At 42.6% G+C, this 14,545-nt stretch overlaps 1 protein-coding gene across 1 annotated transcript in view; it reads left to right on the forward strand.

Moving 5' to 3' along the window:
* The first annotated feature begins 698 nt into the window (after nt 1–698).
* Nucleotides 699–14,545, forward strand: part of LOC148161700 (putative phospholipid-transporting ATPase IIB) — a 93,264-nt gene continuing 79,417 nt past the window's right edge. Inside the window, exons 1-3 of the mRNA XM_088020627.1 lie at nt 699–946; nt 2,270–2,402; nt 4,052–4,132. The gene's annotated coding sequence lies outside the window, so the exon portion shown is untranslated. The remainder of the gene's footprint in view (nt 947–2,269; nt 2,403–4,051; nt 4,133–14,545) is intronic.

Genomic DNA, 14,545 nt, shown 5'->3' on the forward strand with positions numbered 1-14,545 from the left:
TTTAGCAACTGGACACAGGGCACAGACAGCCGAGTGAAAGGCCCTGGGGTGAATCTGGAGGAAGCATGGCGCACGGTTCCGGAGCGCCTCCCAGCGGACCCTCACAGGACGTGCTGCACACCCCCAGCAGCACGTTACGAGAACACAAGTGAGATGGTGCCTACCAAGGAAACACAGGAGAGACTCATGGAGGCATTCCTCTGTCTGGCACATGTCAAGGTGCCAGACTCCCAGAAGGAAGCCTATGTTCGGTATAAACCACGCTGCTTGAATAAATCATTCAGGCACAGTGAGTCTTTCTTATCTGGGAATGGTGGGAATGCTCCTGAAATCCACATCTCTAGACCTCACCCAAGGGCCAGCCTTGCTTGTGAGCAGGCCTTTCTCAAGTCTGCGTTCCTTTTTCTGCACAGCCTACTGCCTCAGCCAAGGTGTCTTCACAGGAGAAGTGCTAGCAGTATTGTTCTGGGACCTCACGCAGCCGGGTGAGACCAGTCTGCATGCCTGCTGCCAGGTCTGCCTCGTATAGGCCCTGGCCAGAGCCCGTTAAAACAGTACCGTTCACCTTTTACCACCATGTCCAAGTGAGAAATCCCAGCTGCCAGACGTGCTGTAGGCCTGGCAGCCCCTTTGAATCTCAGATGCCAGTCACTGGCAGCAGGAGGGTTTCCTGCTGGACTGGAGAGCCTGCCGACAGTTGTGAGAAGCAAAAGTGCCCTCTTTCCTCTGCTCCTCCCCAGTGTTGTGCCACCCGGAGTCTTCATGTTGTCTTCCCAGACTTTCAGCTGAAAGGGTTTTATGCAAGAAGCACAAAACATTTGGGGAGCCTGGGTGGCTCATTTGGTTGAGTGTCTGACTCTTGGTTTTGGCTCAGGTCATGAGATTGAGGGATCGAGGGACCTCAGGGTCATGAGATTGAGCCCTACATCAGGCTCCGTGCTTGGCGGTGAGTCCACTTGAGATTCTTTCTCTGCCTCTCCCCCCACCCCCGCTCGCTCTTTCTCCTGCTCTCTCTCAAATAAATCTTAAAAAAAAAAAGAAGAAGAAGAAGAAGAAGCACAAAGCATTTTTTACATGAAATTATTTTTTTCTTTAGAGAAAGAGAGATAGTGTGGGGGGGGTGGAGGCAGAGGGGCAGAGGGAGAAGGAGAGAGAATCTTATGCAGGCTCATGACCCTGAGATCATGACCTGAGCCAAAATCAAGAGTCAGACTCAAGAGACTGAGCCACCCAGGTTCCCCATACCAGAAAATACTTTTATACAACTTAATCCTGAAGACACATCATGTTTAGGAATTGGTCAAGAGGAAATCTGAATCTTCAAACCATTTCAAAATGGCTTTATGTACCCCACCACCGCTTTTGTCCCCATTATTTATCTGGGGAATGGCCCACAGACATCATGTACTTTCTGGGGCAGCGGCACTGACTAATCAAACTACCTTACTCTCAGGTGCATACAGGGGGAGGTGAGGGAAGTGGGTTCAGGCTCGTGGTCCACTGTTGCAAACTGCAGCTGATCTGGAATGCCAACCACAAGTTAACAGCAGCCAGACACTCCCAAGACAGATGGGGCTGTGGAGGGTCACCAGCATGGGATGGACCTCCCTCTTGCAGCTTTGGGCAGGGGTCACAAGTTGGTGCCCCTAGCATCTTGATTTCATATGGCCCATCAGAGCATGGGCCCTTGATCGTGGGCAGCTCAGATAAACCAGATGGCCCAGCCAGCATCCGGCTTGTTTTAATGGCTAATTTCCCTCCAGGGGTTGTGAATTCTTGCACCTGTTGCAGGTCCCAGCTCTGATTGCGAGCCTGTTCCTCGATTCAGCTTGGCGCTGATCGTGCCATGCTTGAAACAGCCCTGGCAGACCACGTAGGGTCCAGCTTAGAGTCAAGTGCAGGCATTTGGGGTCTGTTGAGTCCAGGGGTCCAGATGATGGGACTTCCAGGCCATGCTGGGAGAGCTGTGCTAAGACGCAGCATCAGCCCTGCTCCAAGGAGGGCTTGAGGGGACGGTGGAGATGGGGGAGGGGGGTGCCTCGTTCTCAGGACACATTGGGAAGCCCACCCTGTTCAGACACCAGCTTGGCCCTCCATCCACAGCTTTTACCTTGCTGTGCAGTGAGCTTGAGTTTGACGAGTTCTTGTGTGAGTGGCTAGTTTTCTCTTTTTACATTCGTTTTTTCAATAGTCACTAGATTGTTGTATCAAACCTGCATTTGTATTACAGAATTTACCTTAAACTTAGAAGTCTCTTTTCACTTTCCAGTTGAGCACCTTCAGGTATCTTCAAGCCCTCCTTGGAGCAGGGCTGATGCTGCGTCTTAGCACAGCTCTCACAGCACGGCCTGGAAGTCCCATCATCTGGAACCCTGGACTCAACAGACCCCAAATGCCTTCAGGTATCCTCAGGTGTACGTGATGCCCGTTGTTAACGCGTAGATTATTAACGAAACGGAAAAGGAATCCTAGTCTTCCTTCAGAGGGCAGCAGGGAGACTGGAAATGCGGGCAGCGCATGGGCCAGGGCACTGTGGCTTCAGGGTCCTGAGGGCAGGCAGGCAGCAGCCCTGGCGAGGAGCATGGGGACACAGCGGGCTGGGGTTCTTTCCCTCCTAGCTGATGTGGGTCTTGTTTAAATTTCAGGCCTGTAATAAGGACAGATTTCTGAAACTTCCGTATAGCATTGTACTTGTCCAGCTTTCTGATAGCCAGTTAAGAATAGATATATATATTTTAAAACAACTGAAATACCAAGAACTAAAAGAGTTCTGATAGTTTACTGTGAAAGGCTCCAGTATCATCTCCATTTGTGGATGTAACTCACCCACTAAGAATATTACTTGTGTCCACATGAATCAGTTTGAAAAATACAGGAGCATGTTTAGATTATAACAAATTCAGTAGGTCACTCTACATCCACATGATCATTTGCATCCTCCCTGTGTGAACTCAGGGATGCTTCCTACCTGTGTGCTTTGGAGTTTTGTCTCCTAATGTCAGTTACACGCCGGTCACGTTAGGATGTGTGGGATCACCACACAGAAGAAATGGGAAGTCACTCGCCCTTGGGCTGTCTAGTAGGCAGTACAGTCAGAATCCTGTGTGGGTGTTGGTGGTTAAAGTCCATACAGGCAAGGAACTTTTTGGTACTATAAATTGTTTGTGATCTCCTGGTAAACATAATCATGCACCATTAAAAAAGTAAAATTTGTTATCAATACATTTTCACCTATTATAACATTATTTTAATAAAATTATATAGAGTTTTAAAAACTAAAATTTATAAATCAACAGATGTACTTTTATAAATTGCCTTAAAATAAGGTGCTTCAGTGTCATGTCCAGAGACTTACTGTTTAAGCATTTACCTGTTGCCTGTGAGTCGGGTAATCTAAACGACTTTTTTCTACTTCAGAGCTAGTTCTGGGAAAGTTGCTGTGATGTGTGAATAGTTAAAGCCTTCCCATACAATTTTATAAATATAGATCGTGGGGATGTGCTTCAGGCACATGGGAGAAATGCAGTATGTTCATAGCTTCAAGGAAGTCAGCTGTTTATGGCAAATGCAGTAGCTGTTAGAAGAAAAACATGCAAGTAAATTTAGGAATTCGCTAAATTGTTTTATAGATCTTATGCGGAATTGTGAGGATTATTTAAATCCCACTAAATTCTTGGGTACCCATGTAACTCCTGAGTACTCATACACAGTATGACAGAACTCCACGAAGTATATTTCCACCTTTAAACTTGGAATCTGGGACAGCCCCAGGCAACATGGAGCTTTTGAGCAACTCCCAAGTGCTCGACATACACCTATCATTAAGTAGTAGTCTTTTAGAACCAAGAGAAATTGCCACACCTCTGTTGAGCTTAAAAATTATTTCCCTTAGTTATCCTCCATCCTAACCTAGTGTTGGCACACAAAGTATAGGAAAACCAACCATCACTTTTGGTACATAACATATGAAAAATATTAGTCGGTGATTGAAAAATTTCCAAGTAATTTTGTCTAATTATAATGTAATGAATTCAGATATTCTGTATTCCAGGACCTTTTTTCAGTCAGTGCTTATGTGTATGCCCAGAAGCCACAACTGGATATTCATAGTTTTGAAGGCACATTTACCAGGGTAAGTTAAATCTTTTGTTAAATACAAATATATTCATTGTGTATATACATTAAAAACAGCAAACCTTAAATTTGAATAAATGAGAACAGAAGCTTTGAACTGAAAAGGGAAAGCCTAGAGAATGTTTCAAGTTCTTAAATTTTCCCACATCCAGTCTCTGTGGGATATACTCAGTCCAGTGTTTTTGTTTAGCATATTTACTCTGGAGAAAGTCCTTCTCCCTGAAAATATTACGAGCCAGTAAGATGAAGTACTTTCACTAGTTCAGTGTGAGTTTGGATAGGATTTAATAGACTGTGATACCCACATTGTTTCCTGGTTTGTATTGACTGGATGGCTGTGCATCTGCTCATGTACACGTGTGTGCTTCATTGGATTCTTTGCACGATCATGGTGTTTTGCTATAGCTTGAAGTCCCTTCTCCCCAGTGACTCCCCAATCAGATTTGGAGGACTCAGTAACTTTTGATTTTAACAGCTGATATTATAAATGCTTCATAATACTTAAGGGGTTTGTGGGGGCACCTGGATGGCTCAGTCGTTAAGCGTCTGCCTTCGGCTCAGGTCACGGTCCCAGGGTCCTGGGATCGAGCCCCACATCGGGCTCCCCGCTCAGCAGGAGGCCTGCTTCTCCCTCTCCCACTCCCCCTGCTTATGTTCCCTCTCTCGCTGTGTCTCTCTCTGTCAAATAAATAAATAAAATCTTTTAAAAATATATATATAATCCTTAAGGGGTTTTAGTATATGTCTATAGTTTACTTTTAATTGCTGCAGATTTCTGTTGGTATAGTCTGCTTCGTTTCCCTCTTGTTCACGTACCAGGATTAGTGAGCAGTTGTCATCATTTGAGAAAGCACTTGCTAATGCCAGATAATGAGGAAATTATGGGGATGTAAAAATGAGGATGCCTGTGGAGGAGATAGTCATTGGCCATTGCTTTGTAACTTTATTTTTACGAGTGCTTCAGTAACAGTATGTTCAAGGTGTTCATGGAAACAGATGAGGGAGACGAGGCAGTGCATAATGAGGTCTGGAGAGAATACCGAGATCTTTTATGTGTTTTTGTAAAAATATTTATGAAGAAAGCATCTTCTAATTAAAGACAATTTAGCATTATTTGAGAAAAAGCCTTTCCAAAGGGCTTCCTTAGTACGGTAAGAGTTATTAACTTAGGGGCGCCTGGGTGGCTCAGTCAGTTGAGTGTCTGCTTTTGGCTCAGGCCATGATCCCAGGGTCCTGGGATTGAGCCTCACATCAGGCTCCCTGCTCAGCTTCTCCTTCTGCCTCTGCCACTCCCCCTGCTTGTGCGCTCTCAAATCTTTCTTCTGTCAAAAAAAATGGATAAAATTAAAAAAAAAAAGTTATTAACTTAGCCACTATTAATATTTTGGAATAATATTTGCTTACTTCCTTTCTGTTTCACAGATTTATATTGCTTATCACTTGCTAAGAGTTGGAAATGTCTGCTAGACAATGTGTGGAATCCCCCTGAAATCAGTGCGAGGGAGCAAGAGTTTGGCTGAACACAGCCAGGCTGCAAAGCGCAGTTCACACAGTGCGTGACTGAGCATGGGACGGTGCGTGACCTGTGTGCATGGCCGAGCGTGTGAGACTGTATGTGAGTGAGCGTGCAGATGTGGGGGAAGGGTAGCCAGGCTCCTTCCTGAAGGTCTTGTCAGAAGAAGGATGAGGCCATTTAAGGATTTTCAGCTTAGAAGAGAGATTGTAATATTGGTGTACGTAAAAGAGTCCTCTAGACTTCCAGTTTGCTTGGGATGAAGGCAGTCACCTGAATTTGCTCCCGTCCCACTGCGTCCCCAAACCGTACGGGTCAGGTGCAGGTAGCTCGGGCTGCCTGTAGCTCGTGCACGCAGCACACAGGGGAGAAAGAAAACACTGTGAGCTCCAGTTTCTGTGGTGAGGAAAAGGACCCCACATGGCACAGTCACCTCCAGAGCCAGGAGAGGGCACAAGGATTTTCTCTCCGGATTTGGATCTGAGGGCGGCTTTGTAGTTCTCTGAACTTCTGTTTAGCTCGTGTGAGTTACCGCATGTTCTTGATGGGAACAGTCCTGGCCTTTCGTGGCCTCCATTTAGTGTTTCTGACAAGATTTTATTTCACTCCTTTTAAATACATTCATAGTGAATTCTGGATTATTTTAGGAGAAAAAGCTTTATTTTTTGTGTACATCTTTCAAAAAGGAGGAAAGGAAAAACCATGCTAAATAACTGGTTTTCTAACTGGAAAGTGGAAATCACCAGTATTAAGTGAGCGTTTAAAGAAGTGACATCTGCATATATTCCTTTTCTAGAGTATGAACTACAAGGGAGAGAAAACATAGTGTATATCAGCCTAAGTAATTAAATAAGAATCAGAGCGAATTAATTCAGATGTCCTGTGGCAATTCACGTATTATGTATTCTGTTGCCTGAGCAGCATCTAATTATGCACATTGTGAATACTGTCCGCTGCTTACCCTATAATGTCAGGGTAACCCCAACTGCTCACTGCATGACATCCCGAGTGATAGAAATGATCCATGTTATTATTGATAGAATTGATTTGCTTATTGTTCAGGACCTAGCAACTCTCCCTGAAGTTTACAGTTTAAAACTGTAGCCAGTTTGAAATACTATCAGTGTTCCTAGGCCTTTAACATCGCCTTCCCATTTAATGTTCTTTATATGTACTTTCTGCTGTCATTTCTTCTGCAAACCATAGCACACTCATCATTGTTCAGGTCTTTTCCAATCAAAATACTCTATCCTTTCTAAAAAGCAGATCTCTGTTGTTTGTTAAGAGGGGTGCACTATTGTGAAAACAGCTTCATGTGGTGACATTTTGCTTTCTCCCTCCCCAGAGCAAATTTCATCTTTGCAAACTGTGTAACATTAAGGAGAAGGAAACCGAGAGACAAAGTGACTTAGAGATAATTTCTTACCCATCTTCCCAATCTTTATTCTGTACTCTATGAGATTGGTAAAGAGCTATCTTTTACAATAATTTTCTGAATATTAGAAAAAGTTTAATGTTTAAAGTCCCTCATTGTTATTACAGAATTGAAAAGAATCTGCATAGATATTGTGTGTTCTTCAGTACGTAATTGTGCTAGAAATAGACAGAATGAATTCACATGATTAAATAGTTGTAGAAAAGTAATGGGAGAACCAACTTAAGTTTCTAAAATGAAATTGTATTGAACCTTTTATTTGCAGTTTAGAAAGCCTTATAATAATGGAAAGACTGACAAAATTTACATATTTTAAAAGATTTTATTTATTTTACAGAATGAGCGAGAGAGAGAGAGCACAAGTGGGGTGGTGGGGGGAAGAGCAGAAGGAGAGGGAAAGAATCTCAAGCAGACTCCCTGCTGAGTGCAGAGCCTGACACGGGGCTTGATCTCATGGCCCTGAGATCATGACCTGAGCTGAAATCAAGAGTCGGATGCTTAATCGACTGGACCATCCAGCTGCCCCATGTCTATTTTTTAATGCCTTATTTTCTTGGAGTTTGACACAGTGGGAAATGTTGTACTAAAGGGTATGTGTGCATAGGTAATGTTTAGATGTCCATATGTAGGGACCCCTAGGAAGAGTTTCAAACTCATAAAATTGTACTCATTTGTACTTTTGTGGTCACTTGTTGATGGGCAGCTACAGGCAGGTTGTGCCTCAAAGGAGTGCTTCAAAGGCATGCCACGGATTAGGACAGCTTAGAATAACAGCCGACTGCTGGCTTCCCGCGGAGTGCAAAGATAAGGGGTGCTGGAGAGTAGAGGGGGGGCTCCACGTGTTTCTACTCTTTGATTTCTTCAATTACTGGGCAAATATGGGTGCCTGCTCTGCACTTGGTGCTCAGAAGATCTAGGTCAACACCATAGTTACATAGCTCACAGTCTGGGTCGGGGGGAAGAAGCATGGAAATTGCCACGATACATGAAGATAATTCAGAGTTCACATTAGAGAATCATTTTATTTGTTTCATACTTTTTTTTTTATTTTTTTTAAAGATTTTATTTATTTATTTACAGAGAGAGAGCGAGAGCAGGAACACAAGCAGGGGGAGTGGGAGAGGGAGAAGCAGGCTCACCGCTGAGCAGGGAGCCCGATGTGGGGCTCGATCCCAGGACCCTGGGATCATGACCTGAGCCAAAGGCAGCCGCTTAAGCGACTGAGCCACCCAGGTGCCCCTGTTTCATACTTTAAATGATAAGTGTGTGAGTCAACAACTGGCAGGTTTTATCCAAATTATATACTCCATTTGCTAGGTTGTGGCTGTAACTCCTAGATTAACATATAATTGAAAGATAAGCCATGTGGACCATATTTGGGAAATAGGAGTGAGTGTACATACGTTGTTCTCTATCCAACAGTGTCTTTCAGGGTTGGATTCTAAGACCATCTCTCAATGGATCAGAAGTTAGACATTTTAGTTCAGCTATAAATAAATTCAAGTACAAAACAGTTGATGCAGAGAGGCCACATACTCCTCTTTTGAATGTTGATGCTTTGTTCTGTAAAATCATAAAAGTCAAAGGGGAACTCCGTTTTCTTGGAGGATTTATTTCTCAGGTGATTGTTACCTCTGCTTTGAACAGCTGCTTTGGTTCTACACAGAGGGACCAAGTGGCAGCTCCCTTCCCGGGCATTTTCCTGTGGAAGAATCGAGCGCACAAGCACAGTACTTGCATACCGTCCCGTGTGGTAAAGACGCTCATGACGGTACGCGGGCTGCTGTGCGGGAGCTCCGTCAGAGGCCGGCTGTGTTTGAACATTTGTAAGGCTGTGGTCACCATTGCTGAGAAGCTGTATAAACTGAAGTGGTTACAAGTGCTCCGAAGTGGGACAGTCTTTCTCCTTCTGACGTAAACTCTAGTGTGACTCTTCTGACTCTTCCAAGTTGTTTCTCAGAAACACATTTTTAGTGGGATCGTGGAAGCCTGATGTTTTTTTTTTCTTAAAAAATACTTTTCCATAGTATTTTGTATATTGATGCCATTATGTAATTATCAATAGGTTTTTCCAGCTACACCTACTAAATGCAGCAAAGTGTAGAACAGATTTTACTTGAGAAACTATATTTGAAGAAGTAACTTCAGAGTGACTGTAAGATGAAAAAGAAAGTGAGTGTGTCTCCAGAAGCAGAGCTTTGGCCGTACACGGGGGCCGTGGTCCACAGATCCCTTTCATCAAGGGCCATCTGCGGAGCTCCTGGATCTTAGACCCAGTTTAAGAACTGATACTCAGAAGACTTCCTTTTCTGTTCTGTTCTTTGCTACCGTTGCGCTCCTGCCTGTCCGTGCGTGCGCCGGTGGCGCACTGTGTGTCACTGTGTGTGTCCCTTTTTGGCTCTTGCACTAGACCAGGGACAACTGCGGTGAAAGGCGCGCTCAGCTCTCCTCCCGGCCCCAGCCTCTAACACGGGCTGTGGGCTCTGCCTAGGAACCGAGTGCGTACTGGAAAGAGTAGAATGAACTCTCCTCTTCCCACAGGATGTACCCTAAGCACATTTACATTATATACCCCTCTCTCTTCCTAAAATGGGTTGTATTTCAAGAAACAGCACCCACCTGTGTTTTGAACACTGAATGGCATCGCAGTCAAATGACGAAGCCTGTCTTATCTGTCGAGTGGTAGCTTTCTTTTTAGGGCTCTCTGACGGCCTCGCGAGGGCTCTAGATGGCTGTGGTCCGAGGACTTAACTGCTGACTGTCCAGTGCTTGGAATGCAAGAGGCTGAGCAGCGGCTGGTCCTGCTGTCCCATGTCCACGAGGCCGCTGTGTGCCAAGCCCTTCCCTTGAATTCAATTTAAATTACAGTGTTTCACCTGATCAATATTTGCAATACTAGGGGAAATATTGTGGCAACTTGTCAGGATTGGTTTAGATGTTGTACCTCACAAATAAATCAGAGAACCAAATATCTAGCAAGTGTCTTCCAAGTAATTAGCAAAACGGCCAGAATTTATATCATTGAAAACGACTGGATGAGGGTCGCCTGGGTGGCTCAGTCGGTTAAGGGGGTCGGCCTTCGGCTCAGGTCATGGTCCCAGAGTCCCAGGATCGAGTCCCACATCAGGCTCCCTGCTCAGCGGGGAACCTGCTTCTCCCTCTGTCCTTTACCCTGCTTGTGCTCTCTCTCTCTCTCTCTCTCTCATAAATAAAATCTTTTAAAAAAATGGTTTGATGAGTGAACGGAAAGAAAACACCAGGAGCACAAACCTCTGTTTCATACACACATGTTTGAAAATTTCAGTTTGTTTCCTCCTTCCCAAGTTACTTTTACTTCTCTGATCTTAAAATACAATTCTCCATGGAGGTGGCATTATAGAAGAGAGACTCATGCCACTCGGGACAGTGAAGGTTTGGTACCTCAGACACATAAAGGCAATATGCCACCACGCTTGAAATCTTTCCTGGGATACTTCCAGGGGCAAGGCTCTGGGCTTTTGTAATTCTCTATTCTAGAAACACTCCATAATCAAAATGGCAAGAATGCTGTATAGACCATGTCTTCAGATCAAGGCGGAAAGTTCCCAGATTTGAAATATTTTTGTGTTTAAACATACGCATTATTATGTAAAGATAAATGTGCGTTATTGTTATTGTGATAATGACTTATGGCCGTGCTTGAGATCTGTACACAGTAGTTCCTAACATACAGCTTACCTCTGACCTTTTTTTAAATGAAAAATGTCTAGTATAATAATAATTTTAAAGAAAAATAAAATACAAATGTCGCCTTTATAGAGATAGATACAGATATGTATTCGTTTTAAAATGTTCACAGATAGACTTTTTTCTCCCGTGAATATATGTATTTGAAAAACATAACCCTTCTCTTTAGCAAAAGGCGAGGACGCCATATTCTACAATAGCCACTAAGTAGAGGTTGATGGGTTAATTTATATTTATCTGTGATAATATTTTATACTTTTCCAGGAGGGCTGTGGTTGTTATTAAGTTACATATTGGAAGATAAAATTTTAGTTTGCTGCCTGAAAGAAATAGAACATGTAGTGGTTTAATGCAAATTTGAAATTATTTATATTAAAGTTAAATATCTTAAAAAGAATTGATTAAAGGCATTCTTTCCACTTATAATTTCATTTCTGTAAGTATTCCCGTATGTTTTGTAATTTTTTTCATTTTGTTATGGTAAAATACACATAACATAAAATTTACCATCGTAAACATTTTCAAGTGTATAGTGCAGTGGCCGTAAATATGTTCATTATGTTGCGCAGGAATCACCACCATTCACATCATAAAACTGAAACTCTCTCCCGATGAAAGACTCACTCCCCCTACCTGCTCCCTGCAGCGCTTGGCACGCACCATTCTCCTTTCTGTCTCTGAGAGTTTTTTGGCTAAGTACCTCATGTAACTAGAATCATGCAGTGTTTGTCTTACTGGGATTGGCTTGTTTTACTCGGCACCAGGCCCTCGAGGATCATTTGTGTTGTAGCAGGTGCAGTAGACTCGGTAATATTCCATTAGATGGATAGGCCACATTCTGCCTCTATCCATCCATCCATCCAACCATCCACGGACACTGGGTTGCTTCCATGTGGTCGCTCCTGGGGATAATTCTGCTACGAACTTGGAGGTACAAATATCTCTTCGAGACCCTCCTTTCCATTTTGGGGGGGTCTATACCCACAAGTGGAATTTCTGGATCAAATCATAATTCCGTTTTCAACTTTTGGGGGACCCACCCTACCGTTTCCCACAGCGGCTGCCCCATTTTACCTTCCCACCAGTAGCGCACAGGGGTCCCATTTCTCCACATCCTCTGTTTCCTCCTGTTCTGAGCATTGCCATCCTCATGAGTGTGTGGTGTGAAGTGGGACCTCATTGGGCTTTTGATTTGCTCTTCCCCAATGATTAGTGATCTTGAGCATCTTTTCATGTCTTTTTGGCCATTTATATATCTTTGGAGAAATGTCTATTTGAGTCATTTTCCCATTTTTGAATGTTTTTTTGGTGGTGGTGATGAATTTCAGGGGTTCTCTTTATATTCTGGATGTTAATCCCTTGTCAGATCTATGATTTGCAGATATTTTCTCCCATTCTTTGGGTTGTCTTTTTACTCTGGATAGTGTCTTTTGATGCACACAATTTAAAAATTTCATGAAGTTCGATTTGTCTGTTCTTTCTCTTGCTGCCTCTGCCTTTGGTGTCACATCCAAGAAATCACTACCAGATTCAGTTTCATGAAGCTTTTATCCAATGTTTTCTTCTAAGGGTTTTGTTGTCGTAAGACTTACATTTAGGTTTTTGGTACATTTTTAGTTATTTTTATATGTGGTATTAGGGAAGGGTAACTTTATTGTTTTGCATGTGGATACCAGTTTTGCACTGGTATCATTTATTTATTGAATTTATTGAAAGACTCTTTTCTCCGGTGGAAGGTCTTGGCACCCTCATCAAAAATTATTTTAACCATATATGCAAGTGTTTGTTTCTGGGCTCTTCATTTTATTCCACTGGTCTGTATGTTTGTCTTTATGCCAGCACCACACCGTTCTGATTACTGTAGATTTGTAGTAAATTTTAAAATCAAGTATGATTCTTCCAGTTTTGTTCTTTTGTTCCTCCAAGATTGTTTTTGATGTTGGGATCCCTTGCAATTCCATATGAATTTTAAGAGGGTTTTTCTATTTCTGCAGAAAATGTCATTGGGATTTTGATAAAGGATTGCATTGAATCTGTGGGTCACTCTGGGTATTCTTGACATTGTAACAATATTAAGTCTTCCAATCCATGAATATGGGATGTGTTTCCATTTATTTATGTCTTTACTTTCATCAGTTTTGCAGTTTTTATTGTACAAGTCTTTCAAGTTAATTCCTAAATATTTTATTATTTTTGAAGCTAGGTGGAATTGTTCTTATAATTTCCTTTTCAGATTGTTCATTGGTAGTGTGTAGAAATGCAGCTGATTTTTTTTTTAAGATTTATTCATTTATTTTGGGGGGGTGCAGAAGGAGAGGGAGAGAGAGTCTCAAGCAGACGCCACACTGAGCCCAGGGCCAGACACAGGGCTTGATCCCACTACCCTGAGATCATGACCTGAGCTGAAACCAAGAGTTGGACACTTAACTGATGCTTAACTACCCCACCTAGGCGCCCCTGAAATGCAGCTGATATTTGTATGTTGACTGTGTGACCTGCTGCTTTGCTGAATTCATTTGTTAGGTCAATCTTCTTGTGGAATCTTCAGTGTTTTTTACATACAAGATCATATCTGCAAACAAGTAATTTTACTTATTCCTTCCCAATAACGTGGCTTTTATTTCTTTTTCTTTCATAATTCCTGTAGCGAGAACTTCCAGTACTATGTTCTAAGCTGAATAGACATAGTGAAAGTGGGCATCCTGACCAAAAAAAAAGGTTTCAGTCTTTCACCATCTGGTATGATGCTCACTGTGGGCTTTTCATGTATGGCTTGTATTTATGTTGATGTAGTTCCCCCCCCCGCTTTTGTTTTTAAGGTTTTATTTAAATTATTTGACAGAGCGAGCATAAGCAGGGGGAGGGGCAGTGAGAGAGGGAGCAGCAGGCTCCCCGCTGAGCAGGGAGCCCAATGTAGGACTCGATCCCAGGACCCTGGGATCATGACCTGAGCTGAAGGCAGGCGCTTAACCTACTGAGCCACCCAGACCCCCCTGTAGTTCCCTTCTTTTCCTAGTTTCATTGAATGCTTTTGCTTTTTTCCCCTCAATCACAAAAGCGTATTGAATATTTGCATTTTCTGCATCAGTTGAGATGATCATGTGGATTTTTTTCTTCATTCTGTTAATATAATGTATTACATTGATTGGCTTACATGTTCAACCAACCTTGCATTTTGCTTGGTCATCGTGTATAATCCTTTTAATGTTTTGCTAAATTCTGTTCGCTAGTATTACAAGATTTTTGTTTGCATCAGTGATCATAAAGAATGTTGATCTTTATTTTTCTTGTCATGTCTGTGTCTGGCTTTGGTATCAGGGTTGTGCTGGGTTTATAGAGTGAGTTAGGAGATGTCCCTTCTCTAATTTTTTGAAAGTTTGAGAAGGATTGATGTTAGTCTTTCTTTACATTTTTGGTAGATTTCACCAGTGAAGTCATTGGACCCAGGGCTTTTCTCTGTCAGATTTTTTATGATTGATTCAGTCTCTTAACTAGATATAGGTCTATTCAGATTTTCTCTTTCTTCATGATTACTCTTAGTAGGTTTTGTGTTTCTAGAAATTCATCCATTCATCCAATTTCTTGCCACATGGGTACTAATGTATTCTCTTTTAATCCTTTTTATTTCCGTTGAAGTGTAATATTTTCCCACTTTGGTTTCTGAATTTAGTAATTTGAGTCTTCTTTTTTGTTTTTTTCTCAGTCCAACTAGCTAAAGGTTTGCCAGTTTTGTTGAT

Source organism: Eumetopias jubatus, unplaced genomic scaffold, assembly GCF_037043125.1.
Source record: "Eumetopias jubatus isolate StellerSeaLion01/CBP00866 unplaced genomic scaffold, mEumJub1_p1.0 scaffold_89, whole genome shotgun sequence".
NCBI lineage: Eukaryota > Metazoa > Chordata > Mammalia > Carnivora > Otariidae > Eumetopias > Eumetopias jubatus.